This window comes from Pteropus medius, unplaced genomic scaffold, assembly GCF_902729225.1.
Source record: "Pteropus medius unplaced genomic scaffold, Ma_sr-lr_union100, whole genome shotgun sequence".
NCBI lineage: Eukaryota > Metazoa > Chordata > Mammalia > Chiroptera > Pteropodidae > Pteropus > Pteropus medius.
Window position 1 is genome coordinate 21,570,177 of NW_024352787.1, and position 22,559 is coordinate 21,592,735.

Here is a 22,559-nt window from a genome sequence, read left to right on the forward strand (position 1 = left end):
GCTTCCATATCTTAGTTACTGTAAACAATACTGCAATGATCATATGGATGAATATGTGTTTTTGGATTAGTGTTTGGGTTTCTTCTGATAAATACCCAGAAGTAGAATTACTAGGTCTTTCTTTGTCCTTGTTTTAGCCTTCATTTTACTCTGTTTTGTCTGCTATAAGTATTGCTACCCTAGCTTTTTGTTTGTTTGTTTTTGTTTTCATGAAATACATTTTCTATTTTCTTTTTAAATAATATTTTTAATTTTTCAATTATATTTGGCATATAATATTACATTAGTTTCACATGTGCAATATAGTGATTAGACATCTCTATAACTCACAGCGATCACCCCCAAATCTCTAGTGCCCCTCTGACATTGTACATAGTTATTATAATATTATTAACTATATTCCTTATGCCATATTTTATATCTCCACGACTATTTTGTGACTTCTCCCTTTTTCACCGACCCCTCCAACACTCCTCCCATTTGGTAACCCTCAAAATGTTCTCTGTATCTATGACTTTCTGTTTTTTGTTTGTTTTGTTTTGTTCTTTAGATTCCACATGTACATGAAATCATATAGCATTTGACTTTCTCTGACTTATTCCACTCAGCACAATATTCTATGTCCATCATGAAATATCTTTTTCCATCCCTTTACTCTCCATCTGTGTGTCCTTTAATCTGAAGGAATTCTCTTGTAGGCTGTATATGTAAGAGTCTTGTTATCCATTCAGCCACACTATCTTTTGATTGGAGCACCTAATTCTTTTTCATTTGAAGTACTTGTTGATAGATATGTAGTTATTGCCATTCTTTATCCATATTTTTGATACATATTTTTTTCTTCTTCTTAAAGAGGTTCTTCCAACATTTCCTGTAACACTGGCTGGTGGTAATTAACTCCTTTAGCTTTTTCTTGTCTCGGAAGCTCATTCTTTGTCCTTCAGTTCCAAATGATAGTTTTTCTAGGTAGTGTAATCTTGGTTATAGGTTCTTGCTTTTCTTCACTTTGAATATTTTGTGCCAAGTCCTTCTGGCTCATAAAGTTTCCATTGGGAAATTACCTGACAGTCTTATGGGAGCTCCCTCGAGATAACTAATTTCTTTTCTTTTGCTGCTTTTAAGATTCTCTCTTTGTCTTTAACCTTTGGAATTTTAATTAATGTTGTGTTTTGGTGTGGACCTCTTCGAGTTCATCTTATTTGGCACTCTCTGCTCTTTCTCGGCTTGTATATATATTTCCTTGGTCAGGTTAGGGGAGTTTTCAGTTATTTTCCAATAGGTTTTAATTCTTTGCTCTTCTCTTTCTGGTACCCCTATGATACAAATATCGGTACACTTGATGTCACAGAGGCCCCTTAAACTATTCTCTTTATTATTATTATTATTTTTTGTTTGTTTCTTGCTGTGCTGATTGGATATTTTCTGCTTCCTTATCTTCCAAATCACTGATTCAATCCTCTGCTTCATCCGATTTATCATTGATTCCCTGTAATGTATTCTTCATTTTATGTATTATATTCTTCATTTCTGATTAGTTTTTTTAATATATTTTTAAATCTCAGTTTTCGTTTCCCATTTCTTTGTCAAAGTTCTCACTGAGATCATTGAGCATCTTTATAATCAGTGTTTTGAACTCTGCATCTGGTAGATTGCTTGTGTCCATTTTGTTGAATTATTTTTCTGGAGCTTTGTTCTGTTCTTTCAAGTGGAACATGTTTCTTTGTCTTTGCATATTGGTTGCCTCCCTGTGTTTGTTTCTATGTATTAGGGCTCCTAAGTCTCCCTGTCTTAGTAGAGTGGCCTTGTATAGTAGGTGTTCTGTGAGGCCCTGTGGCACACCTAATGGTGGGGTCTAGCTGCAAGCCAAGTTCAGCTGCAGCCTGTTCACCTCTGGGACCACCTGGTAAGAGTTACCAAGCAATCCACATATGGTTGCCACCAGTGCTGGACTTATAGGTGCTTTGAGGGGCCAAGCCAGAAACCAAGGCCAGCTGCTGCTAGTATGTGGCTTGTGGCTGCTCAGTAAGAGGTACAGGGCATGCCAAGACCAGATGCTGCTTCTTTGGGTTTGGTGAACCTTTGAGAGATTTTAGGAAAGTCCATAGCAGGAACAAAGACAGACCATTTGTATGGAATAAACCACTGGAATCGGCTTGAGTGGGCCCACAAGTTGGTAGAGTGGAGTCTCACAGAATCCCCTGAGTGGAGAAACCTGTGTTTTCCAGTTTGATGGTGACTCACCTATGGTGGCACCTCTGTCCTCACACTGGGAGTGGAGAGGGCTCAACCAAGGAACAATGGATATTGCCAGCACTTATGTCCGGGAGAAAGCTGCCCCTCCAGCCCTTGCCCTGAAGCCCGAGAACTCAGTATCTCCCCATATATCCCTGACGCTCCTCAAGCAGCTGCCCTAATGCTAGCGCTCAGAGTTGGTAAGTCCATCAGTGAGAAAGTCCAGGAGTGGACCCTTTAAGAGGAATGTCTACAACTCCTGCAGCCCTCCATTTCATTCAGCCCTCCATTTCATTCAGCCACAACTGCCTCTGGTTTTCACAGCCAGAGCTTGTGGGGACTTACTTTCCCGGTGCTGAAACCCAGGGCTAGGGAGTGTGTGGCTGGGACTCCTCACTCCTCAGGCGGGGGCTCTGCAGCCAATATAACCCTCCCAAATCTCAATCCCCACACGTGGTTGTGGGACTGATCTGTTTCGCATCTAGTCCCCTCCTACCGGTTTAAGGTGACCTCTCATTTTTGTTCCTAGTTGTAGGGCTTCTGCTCAGCCAGACCTCAGGTGATTCTGCGTGCTGGTTGCCTCCATCTCTTTACTTTCAGCCTGTGTGTCTGAAGCAAGTCTCTTGTAGGCAGCATATGTAAGGGTTTTGTTTTCTTATCCATTCAACCATCCTGTATTTTTTGATTGGAGCATTTAGTCTATTTACTTTTAAAGTAATTATTGATAAGTATGTAGTTATTACCATTTTATAAATTGTTTTCTGATTGTTTTTGTAGTGAATTGTGACGGCTGTGAGAGGCAGCTTCTTTATTTCTCCCAGTCCACCACCCAACACCTAGGGTTCTGACCTGTAGTAGCTCTTATGTGCAGATCCCATGCTCAGACATGCTAGTGTGCAGTTTGGGTGTTTTTGTTGAGTTTTAGGTGTTCAGCTTATTGTTGTTTCAAGGGGAGAGTTTCTCACTCTGCCATGTTTCTCCAAAACCTTGATGGACAATTTTTATGCAGACCAATTTATCTTTGCTCCCCCTTTTGTTGTTTGTGTTTTTGTTACATCCAAAATTAGGAAGATTTATCCATGTTTTCTTTTAATACTTTTTGTTCTTATATTTAGGTCTTTGTTCCATTTTGAGCTAATTTTTATATATGGAATGAAGGAGGGTTACAACTTTATTTTTTGCATATCCAGTTGGCCCAGTTTCATTTGTTGAAGAGATTATTCTTTACATTATTGAATGGTTTTGACATCCTTGTGTAAAATCAATTGGCCGTAGATGTTTGGGTTAACTTTTGTGATCACAATTCCATTCCAGTGGTCTATATGTCAGTATAGATCATACTTATGCTAGTACCAGTGTTTTGATTATTGTGGCTTTAGAGTGAATTTCGAAATCAACACGATCTCTTGAACTTTGGCTATTCAGGGCCTCTTGCAGTTCCATGTGAATTTGATGATTAGCTTTCTAATTTCTTTAAAAAGAAAAGCCATTGGAATTTTGATAGTGATTGTATTAAATCTATAGATCACTTTTGAGAGTATTACCATCTTAACAATGTTAAAATGTTGTAATCTGAGAACATGGAATGTTTTCTCATATAATTATGTCTTCCTTAATTTTTTCCATCAGTGTCGAGTTGCTTTTACTGTATAAGTCTTTTACTCTCTTTAAATTTATTCCTAGGTATTTTATTCTTTTAGATGTTGTTATAAATGGAATTGGTTTCTTAATTTCCTTTTTTATTATTTTTTTGCTGGTGCATATAAGCACAAGTCATTTTGTATGTTGCTCTTATCTTGCGTCTCTGCTGAATTCATGTTTTAATTCTTGTTGCTCTTTTAAAATTTTTCTTATTTTTCAATTACAGTTAACATTCAATATTATTTGATATTAGTTCCAAGTGTATAGCATAGTGGTTAGAAGTTTATATAATTTACAAAGTGATTCCCTCAATAAGTCTAGTAGCCACTTGGCAACATAAATAGTTATTTCTTTCTTTATTGTTTTCTTGTTCTTTCCTTTTTTTTTTTTTACACCTATAGCACCTGGTCTTCCTAGGTGGTTTCCCATCCAAGTACGAACCAGGCCCAATCCTACTTAGCTTCCAAGATCAGACAGGATTGGGTTTGTTCAGAGTAGCATGGCCATACACGTAAATAGTTATTTCAATATTAGTGACTATATTCCCTACACTGTATCCTTATATCCCCATGACTTTTGTAACTATCAATTTGTACTTCTTAATCCTTTCACCTTTTTTCATCCAGCCTCCCAATCCCCTCTCCCCATCTGGCAACCATAAATTTGTTCTTTGTATCTATGAGTCTATTTCTGCTTTGTTTGTTTAATCTGTTCTTTAGATTCCACAGATAAGTGAAATAATATGATATTTATCTTTCTCTGACTTATCTAGTTCTTTTATGTATGTGTATTAGATTTGTTGGGATTTTCTACATATAGAATCATGTCATCTACAAATAGAGATAGTTTTATTTCTTCCTTTTTAAATTGGATGCTTTTTTTTTTTCTTGCAAAGCTGTTCTCATTAAGCTTCCAGTACATGATGGAAAAGCAGTGCAAAAGTAGGCTTCCTTGTCTTATTACTGATTTTAGTGGGAAGTTTTTAGTTTTTCACCATTAGGTGTGATGTTAGATGTTGATTCTTCATGAATGCCCTCTATTAAGTTAATGGAGTTACTGTGTACTTCTAGTTTTCTGAATGTTTTTGTTATGAAAGCTGTTAAATTTTGTCAGATGCTTTTTCTAAGTCTTTTGAGATGATTGATTATGTGGCTTTTCTGCAATATTTCATTATTATATATTACATTACATTAATTTTCTTTTGTTGGACCACCCTAGCATTCCTGGGATATATTCATTTTAGTCATAGTGTATAATCTTTTAATGTGCTATTAGATTCGATTCACTAGTATATTATTGAGGATTTTTGCATCTGTATTCATAAGTGATATTGGTCTTTAATTTTACTTCTGGTACTTTTGTCCGGCTCTGGTATCAAGTGATACTGGCTTCATAAAATGTATTAGGAAATACTTCTTTCTCTTCTATTTTTTAGAATAATTGGAGTAGGATTGATGTTAGTTTTTCTCTAAATGTTTTATAGATTTCACCAGTGAAGCCATCTGGCCCTAGGCTTTTGTTGTTGTTGTTGTTGGAATATTTTTATTACTGACTCAGTCTCTTTACTTGTTACAAGTCTGTTGAAATTTTCTGTTTCTTTATGAGTCAGATTTGGTAATTTATGTTTTTCCTAGGAATTTTTTCATTTCATCTAGATTATTTTGGGACAGACAGTTATTGATACTTTTTATAATCTTTCTGATTTCTATAAATTCAATAGTAATGTTTCCACTTTCATTTCTGGTTTTAGTTATTTGTGTCTTCTCCTCTGCCCTCTCCCTCTCCCCTCTTCCTCCTCCTTCTCTCTGCTTCCCCTCCTCCTCCTCCCCACCCTCAGATTGGTATAAATTTACAAAAACTGTAATCCCTATTATAACCACTAAGAAAATAAGTAAAAGACATAGAGGGAAGGAAATGAAGAGAATCACAATGGTGCACGTGAAAAATAAATCAAAAACAAAAGAAAGGCAGTATTAGAGGATTTGAAGAATGAAAAAAATAGAACACATAGAAAACAAATAGCAAAATGGCAGAAGTCCTGTATTGTCAATAGTAACTTTAAACATAAATGGGTTAAACTCATAAATTAAAAGACAGTGTGACAGTGGATTGAAAAACATAATTCAATTATTTACTGCTTATAAGAGACTCACTTTAGATCCAAAGACAAAATAGATTGTGAGTGAAAAGAAGGAAAATATGTTTTATGCAAATAATAATCAAAAAAAAGAGGTGAAGTGGCACTAATATCAGACAATATAGATTTTAAGTAAAAAATTGTCATGAGTGACAAAGGAGAACATTATATATTGATTAAATGGTCAGTTCATCAAAAGATGTAACAGTTATAATCATTTGTACACCAAACAACAGATCCCCAAAATACATGGAACAATCATTGACAGAATTTCAATTTCAGATAGAACATGTAGACAGATCAATAAGGAAATAGAGGACTTGGATAACACTATAAACCACCTAGACCCAACAGAACAGTCCACCCAATAAAAGCATATTCTTCTCAGTTGCACATGGAACATTTTTTAGCGTAGACCATATGTTATGCCATTAAATAACTTTCAGTGCATTTTAAATGATTTAAATCATATAAAAGTATCTTCTCCAACCACAATAGGATGAGACTAAAAATTAATAACAAGAAAAACTGAATAATTTTCAAATATGTGAAAATTAAACATACTCAACCAAAGAAGAAATCACTAGGGAAATTTGAAAATACTTGGAGATGAATGAAAACAAGAATACAACAGACCAAAACTTACAAAATTCTGTGAAAGCATTACTAAGGGAAATTTATCTGTATATTCCTATATTAAAGATGAAGGAAGATCTCAAACCAACAGCCTAAATTTATGCCTTGAAGAACTGGAAAAAGAACAGAAAACTATACAAAGATGGAAGAAAATAATAAATATTAGAGCGGAAATTAATGAAATAGAGAATAGATAAAAATAGAGAATCAGCAAAACTAGGAGTTGGTTATTTAAGATGAACAAAATTGGCAAACCATCTGCTAGATTATCTTTTAAATGTCTGGGATGATGATTTCTGTTTCATTTATATTATTGGTTATCTTTATGGGTTTTTTTTAAAACTAGTTTTGCCTGAGGTTTGTAAAATCATCTTTTGGCTTGTATCTATTATCTGTTTTATCAATTTCCGCTTGATCTTTGTTATTTCTCCTTTTTTGTTTTTGGATTTAATATGCTATTCTTAATCTAACTTCCAAAGATGGATGCTTAGATCATTGGTTTCAACCTTTATTCTGTTCTTAAATATTCATTTAAGGGTATAAACTTCATTTTCAGCAAAGCTGTATCATCAGCATCCTAGATGTTTTTATATGTAGTATTTTATTGTCATTTATTTCAACGTGTTGGATAATTTTCATTTTGATTTCTTTTTGTTGTTGTTGTTCCATGGGCTTTTTAGAAGTTTACTCCTTAATTTACAAGCATTTAGAGATTTTATAGTTATCTTCCTACAATTAATTTCTACCTTAACACCATAATAACAAGATAATCTATTGTTACATTTTTCACATTTTTGAAATTTCTTAACACTTGCTTTTAGCCAAGCAAATTTTTAATTTCAGCAAATCTTTTTCATCTCCTTGAAAGGAATATTTATTCTGCAGTTTTTGCTTACAATTGCCATATAATAACATTGTCAAGGTGGTTAACTGTGTTATAAAATCTTCTGTAACCTTATCAATGTTGTCAATTTGTTCTATCACCTAAACAAGTGTGTTAAATCTCTCACTGCAGTGTTGTTTATTTCTTTTTTAGATCTCTCAAGTTTTGCGTTAGCTATTTAGAAGCTAGGATATTAAAAAATATTCAGATTTAGAGTTATGTCTTTCTAGTGAACTTAACACATTACTATTTTCAAATGTCTCTCTTTATTTGTAAATACTCTTGTTACCTTAATGTCTACTCTGTGATATAAACAAAGATACATGAGCATTGTTTTTTATGCTATATCATGCTTGATTCTTTTTAGTTTTTATTTTTATGGTGACATTGGTTAACAAAATCCAGTAAGTTTCAGGTGTACAATTAAACGTAAGGCATATATATATTGCATTGTGTGTTCACCTCCCATAGTTAGATTTCTTTCTGTCACCACATATTTGACCCCCTTTAGTCTGTCTACCACCCCCTCCTTCCTCAATCCCCTATCCTCAGGTAACCACTAGTCTATTGTCCATATCTATGAATCTATGTTTGTTTGTCCTGTTCATTTGTTGCTTTTAGGTTTATATCTCACATATAAGTGATATCATGTGGTTTTCAACTTTTTCTGTCTGGCTTGTTTCACTTAGCATGATTATCTCGAGGTCCACTCAAGCTGTCGCAAATGGCAGTATTTCATCTCTTCTTATAGCTGAGTAATATTCCATTGATTATATATAGCACAGCTTCTTTATCCAATCATCTATTGTAGGACACTTCGGTTGCTTCCATGTCCTGGCCACCGTGAATAATTCTGTTATGAACATCGGTTTGCAAATATCTTTACGGATATGAGTTTTCAAGTCTTTGGGGTTTATACCCAATAGAGAGATTGTGGATTGTATGGGTAGATCAATTTTTAGTTTTTTGAGAAACCTCCATACTGTTTTTCATAGTGGTTGTACCAATTTGCAGTCCCACCAGCAGTGTATGAGGGTTCCTTTTTCTTCGCATCCTCTCCAACATTTGTTATTACTTGTCCTGTTCATAACAGCTATTCTAACAGGTGTGAGATGGTATCGCATTGTGGTTTTGATCTGCATTTCCCTAATAGCTAGCAATGTAAAGCATCTTTTCAAATGTTTGTCAGCCATTTGTATGTCTTCAAGGAGAAGTGTCTGTTCGGGTCCCCTGCCCATTTTTTTGATTGGGTCATTTGTTTTTTTTGTTGTTATTGAGTCGTATGAGTTCTTTGTATATTTTGGATATTAGGCCCTCATCAGAGGTGCTGCTTGCAAATATATTTTCCTATTCAGATGATTGTCTTTTTACCTTGTTGACGGTTTCTTTTGCTGAGCAGAAGCCTTTTAGTTTGATGTAGTCCCATTTATATATTTTTGCTTTTAATTCCCTTGTCTTAGAGGTCAAATTCATAAAACCTCTTTAAGTCCAAGGTTCTTGAGTTTAGTTTCTATGTTTTCTTTTATGCATTTTATTGTTTCAGGTCTTATATTCAGGTCCTTCATCCATTTTGAATTAATTTTGGTGTGTGGCGATAGACAACAGTCTAGTTTCATTCTTTTGCGGGTGACTTTCCAGTTTTTCCAGCACCATTTATTTAAAAGGCTTTCCTTTCTCCACTGTATGTTTTTGACTTTTTTGTCAAAAATTATTTGCCCATATAAATATAAGTTTACTTCTTGACTCTTGATTCTGTCTATTGGTCCATGTGTCTGCTTTTCTGCCAATACCATGCTGTTTAATTACTGTTGCTTTGTAGTATAATTTGAAGTTGGGCAGAGTGATGCTTCCAGCCTCATTCTTTTTTCTCAGGATGACTTTGGCAATTCAGGATCTTTTGTGCTTCCATACAAATCTGATGATTTTTTGTTCTATTTCTTTAAAACGTGCCAATGGGATTTCGATGAGGATTGCATTAAATCTGTATAATGCTTTAGCTAATAAGGTCATTTTAACTATGTTGACTCTTCCATTAACATGGAATATCTTTCCATTTCTTTGTATCTTCTTCAATTTCTTTTAATAGAGTCTTGTAGTTTTTATTATATAGGTCCTTCACATGTTTCATTAGATTTATTCCTAGGTGTTTTATTCTTTTGTTGTAGTTGCAAAAGGAATTCCTTTTTCCACTTCTTTTTCTGACACTTCATTGTTAGAGTGTAGGAACACTATGGATTTTTGAACGTTGATTTTGTATCCAGAAACTTTATTGTATTTGCTTATTGTTTCTAATAGTGTTCTTGTGAAGTCTTTAGGATTTTCTCTATAGAGAATCATGTCATCCACAAATTGTGACAGTTTGACTTCTTCGTTTACTGTTTGGATGCCTTTTATACGTTTCTCTTGTCTGATTGCACTTTCTAAGACCTCCAATTTATATTGAAGAACAGTGGCGACAGTGGACAGCCTTGCCTTGTTCCAGATCTTAGAGAGGGTTTTAGTTTTTCACCATTAGGTATAATGTTGGCTGATGGTTTTTCATATATGGCCTTTATTATGTTAAGGAACTTTCCTATCCACCTTGTTCATATATATATGCCTTACTGTTAAAATTAACACACTAAAACATTTTTCTTAAACATTGTTGGAGTAGAATATCATGATTAATATATTTTTCTTCTTAACATGGGAAATAAAATGTTTATCCAGTTTTTTCTAGGCAGCACAAGACTATTGAACTCTCCAGGAACCCAGTCTGAGATTTGTAAAGCTTCCAAAATATTTTAAGACAAATGAGAATATGTAACCATACATGTTATCAGCTGTTTCATATTTGTGCTTTAGAGATAATGAGTCTCTAGTGAGCCACAAGAGCCCAATGAGATTAAAGATATAAATTTTAAAATTTAGATTTTTTCTTGTATTATCACATCTGGGTGGAGTTGTGTTTTCTCTGCATGTGAAACTATCAATGATTAATACGTTGTTAAAAATAATGAATTACATTACAAAATAAATAACAGCAAGCCAAGCATCCAATGATCTTCATCCAGTGATCTTCATCCAATGATGAAAGTTTGTCATGAACCAAGGATTATGATTAATCTATTTCTGTACACTTGAGTACAATTAGAAAGAAGACAGAAGGGAGGAAAGGAAAGGGAGATAGAAGGGGGAGGGGTGGGGAGGGGGAAGGGAAGATGGGAGAAGGGAAGGGTTATGTCATAGAGTTTACAGTCAATTTACAGAAAAAAGGAGGAGGAATAAGTTAGACTTGAGTTTATAGTGAAATTTGAATTCACAACCAAGGCTTGTGAGGATAATCTTTTAACTTTTGGAATATGTGTGTTGTGTGTGTGTGTGTGTTTTCCTAATACAGTGTATAACACGTGGTATGATCATCAGTACATGTTTCTGGAGATTAAGATTCTCTTATTTTGAAAGAATGTTTTGAGTTAAAGCAAAGATTGCCACAGTGTGCAGGCCAAATATAGCAAAAGAAATGGGACATTGCTACACGGCCAGCATTGAAGATGGCAAGGCTATCTTCAGATTCAATTTGAAAACCATCAACTCCTGGCTCTTTTTTTTTTTTTTTTTTAGCCTTCTATTTTATTATGAGTTTCAAGTATATAGTACCTTGGTTAGACATTTGTATAGTTTATGAAACAATCCCCCCGATTACTCTATCGCCCCTCTGGCTCTACACATAGCCATTACATTACTGCTAACTACATTCCCATGATAGTCTATCAACTACTAATTTGTACTTTTTTAACCCTTTATCCCTTTCTCCCAGCCCCCAACTCCCCTCCTCTCTGGCTATCACCAGATTGTCCTCTATATTTGTGAGTCTACTTTTTATTAGTTTGTTCTCTTTGTTCCTTAGATTCCACATATAAATGAAATCATATGGTATTTATCTTTTTCTAACTTATTTCACTCAGCATAATAACCTCTAGGTTCCATCTGTGTCATTGCAAATGGTAGGATTTCATTTTTTTCTGGCTTAGTAATATTCCTTTGTACATATGAACCATAACTTCTTCATCCAATGATCTGTTGATGGATGTTTAGGTTGCTTCCATATCTTGGATTTTGTGAATAGCACTGCCATGAACATAGGGATACATAGATCTTTACAAATTATTGTTTTGGTTTTCTTTGGATAAATACCCAGAAATACAATTGCTGGATCAAAAAGTAGATTCATTTTAAATTTTTTGAGGAACCTCCAGACTGTTTTCCATAGTGGCCGTACCAGTTTGCAATCCCACCAACAGTGCACGAGGGTTCCCTTTTCTCTCGATCCATGCCAGTGTTTGTTGATTTATTGATGATAGCCATTCTGACAGGTGTGAGGTGATATCTCATTATTGTTTTAATTTGCATTTCTCTGTAGATTAGTGACCTTGAGCATCTTTTCATATGTCTTTTGGCCATCTGTATTTCCTCTTTGGAGAAATATCTGTTCAGGTCTTCTACCCATTTTTTAATGGGATTGTTTGTTTTTGTTGTTGAGTTGTATGAGTTCTTTATATATTTTTGGATATTAACTCATTATCGGATGTGAATATCATAAGTGAATATCTTCTCCCATTCAGTAGGTTATCTTTTCTTTTTTTTTTTTTTTTTTGGTGGTTTCCTTTGCTGTACAAAAACTTTTTAGTTTGATGTAGTCCCTTTTGTCTATTTTTTCTTTTATTTCTCTTGCCTGAAGAGATACATCCAAAAAGAAATTACTAGTGGTGATATCAGAGAATTTACTGCCTATTTTTTCTTTTAGAAGCTTTATGGTTTCAGGTCTTACATTTAAGTCTTTAATCCATTTTGAGTCTATTCCTGTATATGTTGTAAGAAGATTGTTCAGTTCATTTTTTTTTAATGTATCTGTCCAATTTTCCCAGCACCATTTATTGAAGAGACTGTCTTTACCCTATTGTATATTCTTGCCTCCTTTGTTATATAGTAAATGAGTGTATAGACATGGATTTATTTCTGGGCTCTCTATTCTGTTCCATTGATCAATATATCTGTTTTTATGCCAGTACCTTGCTGTTTTGATTGCTGTAGCCTTGTAGCATAGTTTGATATCAGGTATTGTGATGCCTCCAAATTTGTTTGTCTTTCTCAAAATTGCTGTGGCTATTTGGGGTCTTTTATGTTTCCATATAAATTTTAGGATTATTTCTTTTAGTTCTCTAAAAAATGCTATTGGTATTTTGATAGGGATTGTATTGAATCTATAGATTGCTTTGGGTAGTATGGCCATTTTAATGACGTCAAGTCTTCCTACCCATGAGCACAGTATATGCTTCCATTTATTTGTATCTTCTTCAATTTCTTTTTTCAATAACTTATAATCTTCTGAGAACAGGTCTTTTACCTCCTTGGTTAATTTGATTCCTAAGTATTTTATTGTTTTTGATGCAGTTGTAAGAGGGATTGTTTTCTTAATTTCTCTTTCTGAAAGTTCATCATTGGTGTATAAAAATGCAGCTGACTTCAGTCAAGTATCTGTATCCTTTTACTTGATTGAATTCATTGATCTGTTCTAATAGTTCTTTGGTGGAATCTTTAGGGTTGTCTATATATAATATCATTTCATATGCAAATAGTGACAGTTTTACTTCTCCTTTCCAATTTGGATACCTTTTATTTCTTTCTTGTCTGATTGCTATAGCTGGGACTTCCAATACAGTGTTGAACAGAAGTGGTGAAAGTAGACATTCTTGTCTTTTGCCTGATCTTAAGGAAAACGCTTTTAGCCTTCCCCGTTGAGTATTATGCTAGCTGTAGGTTTGTCATGTATGGCCTTTATTATGTCGAGGTTTGTTCTCTCTATTCCCACTTTGCTGAGATTTTTTTATCATAAATGGATGCTGGATTTTGTCAAACACTGTTTTTGCATCCGATATGATCTATGATTTTTATCTTTCAATTTGTTAATGTGGTGTATCACATTAGTTGATTTACAGCTATTGTACCAATCTTGCATCCCAGGTATAAATCTAACTTGATCATGGTGTATTGCTGAATTTGGTTTGCTACTATTTTATTGAGGATTTTCACATCAATGTTCATAAGGGATATCAGCTTATAGTTTTGATTTTTGTAATGTCTTTGTCTTAGGGAGCCTTCCCTCTTCTTGAATTTTTTGGAGTAGTTTGAGGATTGGTGTTAGTTCTTTTTTGAATATTTGGTAAAATTCACCTGTGAAGCCATCTGGTCCAGGACTTTTGTTTGTTGAGAGTGTTTTGATTACTGATTCAATTTTGTTAGTAGTAATCAGACAGTTCAGATTTTCTGTTTCTTCAGTCCCTCTGTCTTGGGAGATTATATGTTTCTCGGAATGTATCCATTTCTTCCAGATTGTCCAATTTGTTGGCATATAATTACTCATAGTATTTTCTTATGATCTTTTGTATTTCTGTGGAGTCCATTGTTACTTCTCCTCTTTCATTTCTGATTTCATTTATTTGGGTCCTCTCTTTTTTCTTGATGGTTAAGGGTTTAGCAGTTTTGTTTATTCTTTCAAAAAAAACAGCTCTTGGTTTCGTTAATCTTTTGTGTTGCTTTTCTAGACTCTATTTTGTTTATTCCTTTTTAAAAAAATAACAGTCCTTTCCTCAATTTCTCTCTCCTTTTACATTTCAGTATAATCATCAAGAAGAAACCAAGTGACACTTTCAACACTTTGCTTGGAAATCTCCTTAGTTGGACCATCTAGTTCATTTTCTACTCTCTATATATAACTGCAAGTAACAGGGTTGCTAAATTTTCTGACTCATTTTTAATTAGATGTTTCAAGGTTCCTTGAAACTCCCACAGGCAGCCTTCTTAAAGTCTAGAATCTACTAACTGTTAATTCATGGCAATTTAGGCATTACCAGTGCTCTCCTTAAATTCTTTCCAGCTACTTTCTACTACCTGGTTCCAAAACATCCACCACGTTGTAAGTATTTGTTACAATAGAGCTCCACTTATGACACCAAAATCTGTATTATCTACTGAGCCATAACAAATTACCCTAAAATTTAGAGTAGTTGGCAGGTTAAAACAACAAATATATTATCTCACAGTTTCTGTGGATAGGAATCCAAGAGCAGTTTACCTAGAAATCTCTGGTCAAGGTCTTTCATGAGGTTACAGTCAAACTGTCAGCCAGGGCTGCAGTTATCTGAAGGCTCAATTGGGAGAGAATCCCTTTCCAAATTCACTCTTCTGACTGTTGGCAGGCCTCAGGTCCTTGCTGGCCATTGGCTGGAGATAATTCTTTGCCGTGTGGGCCTTTCTACAAGGTAGTTCACGATATACAGCTAGCTTCCCTCAGAGTGACTAAGCAAAGAGAGAGTCCCTAAGACAGAATATACAGACTTTTTGAGACCTAATCTCAGAAGTAATACCCTGTCATTTTTGCCACATTCTTGTTGTTAGAAGCGAGTCACTAGATCCAGCTCACAGTTAAAGGAAGGGGATTACACAAGGTTGTGAATACCAGAGGCAGGGATCATGAGGGCCCAATCTCAGAAGCTGCCTACCACAAATAGCAAGGCACATGTGTCTCAGAAAGTGACCAAAAACATTTTTAACATGAAAACCATTTGGAAAAAGTTTAGTATTCTCCATAAGATCAAGCTAAGTTCAGATTTTGGCCTCATAACATTTCTGACAATTTCTTTTATAACTTATAAAAGCTTGACTATCTGAAACCCTTGGGAAAGCAGTCATCCTAGAGTCAAGTTTCTGGATGGATTTGTCCCAGTAAGGAACAAATCTTAATTTAGTGTAGAATTCCTTCTGCATTTGATCACATACTTCCATACCTTCTTAAATAAATTACTGATCATAATTTACAATTTTATTTCATGAGAAGAAAATTAACTATTATATGTGTTATAAAGAGAAAATACCTGTTTCTTTCTTTATACAGGATATAAAACTGTTGATTCCTTTCTTAAAAAACTCGTCTTCCTGTCCGCCTTTTATATTTTCTAGGTCTTCCATTGTTTCATTTATCACTTCTCAGTTATTAGTACTTGCCCTTTGTCTTCCTGTGTGATATATCTAATTGCTATAGGTTGATGTTGATTAAAATGTTGTGTAAAGGAAAAGGGACTATGGAGGAACCTACAGAGACTCTATGGAGGACCTATCGAGTCTGCAAGTCATGTTAATGACATCCATTTTAGCTACTTCAAGACTTTTGTTTACATCTTGATTGTAAAATTGTTACTGTAGGACCATAGGTGAGGCTGTAGTAAGAGGCGAAGTGATATTGGGCTTAGTGGGTCAGTTTCTAATTAATTGGTTCTATTTTATACATGATTCCTTTTTTTCTTTTTAAATTTTTTTTTGGTTTTTGTTTTCTTTTTTTCTTTTTCTTTGTAATCCTTTCTCCTCCCCCTAGCTTTATTGAACTATAATAGACAATTAGTTGCTCATGTTTACATTCTACAAGTGAATGAGTATTTTTTCAATTATGGTTGGTATACAATAATATATTAGTTTCAGTTGAACAGCATAGTGATTAGAGCTTGAGTGGTCACCCCACTAAATATAGTACCCCTCTTCCCCCTTATATATTTATTACAACATTGTTGACTGTTTTCCTTATGCTATAATTTATATCTCCATGACTATTTTGTAACTATCTATTTGTATTTCTTAATCCCTTTGCCTGATTTCACCATCCTCTCAACCCTCCTCCTGACTAGTAGTCCTCAAAATATTCTCTATCTATGAGTTTGTTTCCATTTTTGTTGTTATTGTTGTTTATTTTGTTCTTTAGAATCCGCATGTACATGAAACCATGTGGTATTTCTTTCTCTGTCTGACTTACTTCATTTAGCACAATACCCTCTAGGTCTATCAAGGCAATATCTTTTACCATCCTTTTCCTTTCAGTCTGTGTGTGTCTTTAATCTGAAGTGAGTTTCTCATAGGCAGCATATATAGGGGTCTTGTTTTCTTAGCCATTCTGCTACTCTATCCTTTGGTTGGAGCACTTAATTCTTTTCCATTTGAGGTACTTGTTGATAGATATGTAGTTATTACCATTTTTATTCATGATTTTGATACATGTGTTTTTCTTTTTAAAGAAGTCCCTCCAACATTTTCTGTAATAATGGCTTGGTGTTGATGAACTCCTTTAGCTTATTTTATTTTTGTCTGGGAAGCTCTTTATCTGTCCTTCAATTCTAGATGATAGTTTTGCTGGGTAAAGTATTCATGGTTGTAGATCGTCAGATTTCATCACATTGAATATTTTGTGCCAAGCCCTCTGTCCTGCAAAGTTTCTTTTGAGAAATCAGCTGCCAGTCTTATGGGTGCTCCCTTGTAGGTAACTAACTGCTTTCTCTTGCTGCTTTTGAGATTCTCTCTTTGTATTTAACCTTTGGCATTTTAATTATGATGTGTCTTGGTGTGGACCTCTTTGGGTTCCTCTTTCTTGGGACTCTCTGAGCTTCCTGGAGTTGTATGTCTATTTCCTTCACAAGGGTAAGGAAGTTTTCCATCATTATTTCTTCAAATAGCTCTTCAACTTCTTGTTCTCCCTCTCTTCCTCCCAGTACCCCTATATCACAGATGTTTTTACACTTAATTTTGTCCCAAAACTCCTTAAATTACTATTAGAGTCTTTGCTTCTTTTTCCTTGCTGTTCTGATTAAGTGTCCTTGGCTTCCTTATCCTCTTTATCAGTGGTTCGATCCTCTTTTTTAACCACTCTATTGATTTTCTCTAATATACTCTTTATCTCAGATAATGTGTTCTTCATTTCTGACTGGTTCCCTTTTATAATTTCCATTTCCATTTTTATGTTTTTTATCTCTTTGTTCTCACTGAGTTCATCTACATTTCCCCTAAGTTCATTAAGCATATTTATAACCAGTGTTTTGAACTCTGCATCTGTTAGATTGCTTGACTCCACTATTTCTGGATCTCTGTTCTGTTCTCTCACCCCATCCTACCTCTTTCCATTGCAGGTTGATTTCTTATTTCTCTCTCTAGTTTTCGAGATTGTTCATCTAGACCCCAGGCAACTTTGCTTGTTGTTTGCTCTGTGTTTCTGTCATGACTTTGATGTGGTTGTAAGAGCAGATGAACAAAGCCTCTATCATCTATGCTGTTTTGACTTCTCTCTGTGATCCCTTTTTTAAAATAATTTTTTAAATTTTCAATTGCAGTTGACATACAATATTATATTAGTTTCAGGTGTACAACATAGTGATTTGATGTTTATATAACTTATGGGTGATCTAGCACCCATCTGACACTATACATAGTTATTACAATATTATTGACTATGTTCTCTATGTTACAGGACTATTGTATAACTACAAATTTGTACTTCTTAATCCCTTCACCTTTTCCACCCAGCCTCACTCCCATCTGGCAACCAAAATCTCTGTATCTATGAGCTGGTTTCTGTTATGTTTGTTTCTTTATTTTGTTTTTTAGATTCCACATATAAGTAAAAACATATGGTATTTATCTTTCTCGTCTGACTTATTTCACTTAGCATAATAACCTCTAGATTTATCCATGTTATTACAAATGGCAAGATTTATGGCTGAGTAATATTCCGCTCTATATATGTACCACTTCTTTATCCGTTCATCTATTGATAGGTACTTAGGTTGCTTCCATATCTTGGCTATTGCAAATAATGCTGCAATAAACATATGGATGCATATGTTTTTTGAATTAGTCTTTTGGATTTCTTCAGATAAGTACTCAGAAGTGGAATTACAAAGTCCTTCTTTGTCTCTTATTGTAGTGTTTATTTTAAAGTCTACCCCAACTCGCTTGCTTCCTTGCTTTTCTATTTTCATGAAATATCTTTTTTTATCCCTTTACTTTCAGTCTCTGTGTGTCTTTGATCTGAAATGGGTCTCTTGTAGGTAGCATATGTATGGTTGTTATCTTTTTATCCATTCAGCCACCCTATGTTTTTTTATTTAATTCATTTACATTTCAAGTAATTATTGATAGGTATATAGTTTTCGCCGCTAAATTATTCATATTTTCAATCTTTTTTTTCTTCTTCTCCTCCTTAAAGAAGTTCCTCTAATATTTCTTGCAATACTGCTTTGGTGATGGTGAACCTCTTTAGCTTTTTCTTGTCTGGGAAGCTCTTTATTTTGCCTTCAATTCTAAATGATTGCTTTTCTGGGTAGAGTATTCTTGGTTGTAAGTCCTTGCTTTTCATCACTTTGAATATTTCATGCCAGTCCCTTCTGGCTTGCAAAGTTTCTGTTGAGGTCAGCTGACAGTCTTATAGGAACTCCCTTGTAGATAACTAACTGCTTTTCTCTTGCTGCTTTTAAGATTCTCTCTTTGTATTTAACCTTTGGCATTTTAATTATGATGTATCTTGGTGTGAGCCCCTTTGGGTTCATCTTGTTTGGGATTCTCTGCGCTTCCTGGAGTTGTATGTCTATTTCCTTCTCTAGGTTGGGGAAAGTTTTCCATCATTATTTCTTCAAATAGGTTTTCAATTCCTTGCTCTCTCTCTCTTCTTTTTCTGGTTCCCTTATAATGCAAATGTTTGTACACTTGATGCTTACTCAGAGGCCCCTTAAACTATTCTCATTTTTTTGGATTCTTTTTTCTTGTTGGTGTTCTGCTTGGGTATTTTCTGCTACCTTAATCTTCCAAATTGCTGATTTGATTCTCTGCTTCATCTAATCTACTGTTGATTCTCTCTAATGTATTCTTCATTGTAGTTATGGTATTCTTCATGTCTGACTGGTCTTTTTTTATATTTTTTATCTCCATTTTTATATTTTCTATATCTTTGTTGAAGTTCTCACTGAGATCATTGAGCATTCTTATAACCAGTGTTTTGAACTCTGTATCTGGTAGACTGCTGGTCTCTATTGTATTGAATTCTTTTTCTGGAGCCTTGTTCTGTTCTTTCATTTGGGACATGTTTCTTTGTCTCCCCATTTTGGCTGCCTCCCTGTTGGTTTCTACATATTAGGTAGAGCTGCTGTGGCTCCTGGTTTTGGTAGCGTAGCCTTATATAGTAGATTTCTGTGGGGACCAGTGGAGCAATCTTCCTGGTCACCTGAGCTAGATATGTCCAAGTGTGTCCCTTGCATGAGTTGTGTGTGCCCTCCTGTTGTATATTGAGCCTTTATTGTTGTTGGCGTATCAGTGGGAAAGACTGACCCTCAGGCTGATTGGTTGTGAGGATTGGCTGTGACTACAGTGGAGGTGCTGTTGTGCAGGGGCTCACCAAATGGAGTAGGATTCTCTTTAGCAGGTCTCTGGTGCCTGCTGAGTCTGTCCTTTGGGTTTGTCATTTGTGGAAGTGCTTGGATGGTGCTCTGGTGTGGTCTGAAGCTTGCCACCAGGTGTGCTGGTTCTAGGGGCTCTTGGAAGGTGCCTCAGTGCAGGCCAAGGTCAGTTGCTATCTGTGCAAGGCCCAGAGCCACTTTTTATGAGCTACAAAGTGATCTGCAGATGGATGCCACTTGTGCTGGGCTTGGAGGTGCATGATAGAGGCTGAGCTGTGAACTGAGGCTGACTGTCACTACTGCTGGGCTTGGGACTGCTCAGCAAGAGATAAAGGGCATGTCAAGGCCAGATAATGCTTGTTTGGAGTTTGTGAACCTTTGAGAGATTTTAGGAAATTTCACAGCATGAGCCAACACACCCACCTCAGCTTCTGTGTGATGCATCTCTGAAGAAATGCCTTATCCATAAGTCTGATATCTCTGCTTTAAGCTTCCTTAGGACTGCAGCAGAGACCCCAAGAATATACCAGGTTTTAGAAATTGCACAGAAAGAGAAGGGAAAAGAATGCATTCATTCTCTGAATCTCAGAGGGAATGCTGCTACTTTTAGAAGTGGATCAGTTGTCTTATAACCAAGTAAAAATCCTTTAGATTTGTAGGCTTTAGGACTCACCTTTAGAAGACTTCTTTGTGTTCCGAGGGCCTATAAGTGACTCTCTTCCCCCAAAAAATCCATAGTTTCTTACATAGTTTCTTAAGTCCAGCAGTTATCAGATTTTACTAATGGAAATCTTCGCTTTTGATTGACATGATTAGTTTCTAATATTTTTGCTGTTACAAACAGTGTTGAAACAAACATCTGTACTATACAAAGTGTGTGTGTGTGTGCGCGCGCATAGTAAATATTTAGCATTTAGGTACCAGCTTAATTCGTTTATTCAATTTTGTTATTGAAGTATATAACATACATACAGCAAATTACACAAATCACAGCTCAATAAATGATCACAAAATGAACACACCTTCATAATCTTTACCCATGTCAAAATAGTAAATTACTAGCACCCTGGAAATCTTCTTTATCCCCCCTCCCCATCACTACCATCTTTCTGTTCCCCAGAGTAAACAGTAACCTGATTTCTAACATCATAAAGTTGTTTTGCCTATTTATGAGCTTTAAAGTTTTAAGTGGATATGTGTACTATATTATTTTGTGGGGCCTGGCTTTTTCTCCCCCTCATGATTATGTACTGGGATTTATCTATGTTTTTTGATAGAGTAGTAATTTTTTTTATTACCATGTACTATATCATATATACATAAGCCACATTTATTTGTTCAGCCTGATTGCACTCCCCTACAGTACCACCTTTGTCTTAAACCAAGCTTCTGTATACTAAAGTCTGCACTCTTCATTCTGTTTCATTAATATATTTGTCTATCCTTGTGACAGAACCTTACTGTCTTAATTATAGCTGTATTTTTTACATATGTAGCTATATAATATAGCTTAATTATAACTATAATAATGTCTTTTTTAATTTAAAATTTATTGTTTTTATTGTTCATTACAAAAAAACACAATAGTCTACAGCAGTATAGTAACTCACTTTTATTTCTTAAATTTTTTGTCTTTATTTTATTTAATTTTTTTAATTAAGTTTATTGGGGTAACATTGGTTAATACAATTATATAATTTCAGGTGTACATTATAATTTGACATCTGTTTATTCTATTGTATGTTTACCACCCAAAGTCCAGTTTCCTCCAGCTACCATATATTTGATCCCTTTTACCAACTTCCTCCTTTCCCTAGCCCCCTCTATTTGACCCCCTTTACTCCGTCTACCTCCGCCCTCCTCCCCCACCACCTACGTTCTGGTAACCACTAGTCTATAGCTCATGTCCTTGAGTCTGTTTGTCCTGTTCATTTGTTGTTTTTAGGTTTATATCCCACATATAAGTGATATCATGTGATTTTCAACTTTTTCTGTCTGGCTTATTTCGCTTAGCATGATTATCTCAAGGTCCATCCATGTTGTTGCGAATGGAAGCACTTCATGAAACTCTTCTTATGGCTGAAAAATATTCCATTGTATATATGTACGACAGCTTCTTCTTCCAATCATCTATCGTAGGACAGTTCAGTTGCATCCATGTCCTGGCCACTGTGAATAATGCTATTGAACATCAGTGTATATTTATACTTTTGGATATGGGTTTTCAATATCCAAAATACCCAGTAGAGGGATTGCTGGATCATATGGTAGATCAATTCTTAGTTTTTTGAGGAAACTCCATGCTGTTTTCCATAGTGGCTGCACCAATTTGCAGTCCCATCAGCAGTGTATGAGGGTTCCTTTGTCTCCACATTCTCACCAACACTGGTTATTACTTGTCCTGTGGATTATAGCCATTCTAACAGCTATGAGGTGGTATCTCATTGTGGCTTTGATTTGCAATTCCCTAATAGCTAGCAATGTAAAGCATCTTTTCAAATATTTGTTGACCATTTGTATATCCTTTAGGGAGAAGTGTCTGTTCAGGTTCTCTGCTCATCTTTTGATTGGATCATTTGGTTTTTTTGTTGTTATTGAGTCGTATGAGTTCTTTGTATATTTTGGATATTAGGCTCTTATCAGAGATGTTGCTTGCAAATATATTTTCCCATTCAAATGGTTCTCTCTTTACCTTGTTGATGATTTCTTTTGCTGAGCAGAAGCTTTTTAATTTGATGTAGTCTCAGTCATTTATTTTTCTTTTATTCTCCTTGCCTTTCAGACC

At 35.0% G+C, this 22,559-nt stretch overlaps 1 protein-coding gene and 1 pseudogene across 2 annotated transcripts in view; one reads left to right on the plus strand and one right to left on the minus strand.

Annotated features, from left to right (window-relative positions):
* TPST1 (tyrosylprotein sulfotransferase 1) overlaps positions 1-22,559 on the plus strand; it is a 106,479-nt gene that overhangs the window by 69,805 nt on the left and 14,115 nt on the right. The window lies entirely within an intron of this gene.
* On the minus strand, positions 4,266-4,384 carry LOC120592008 (uncharacterized; annotated as a pseudogene).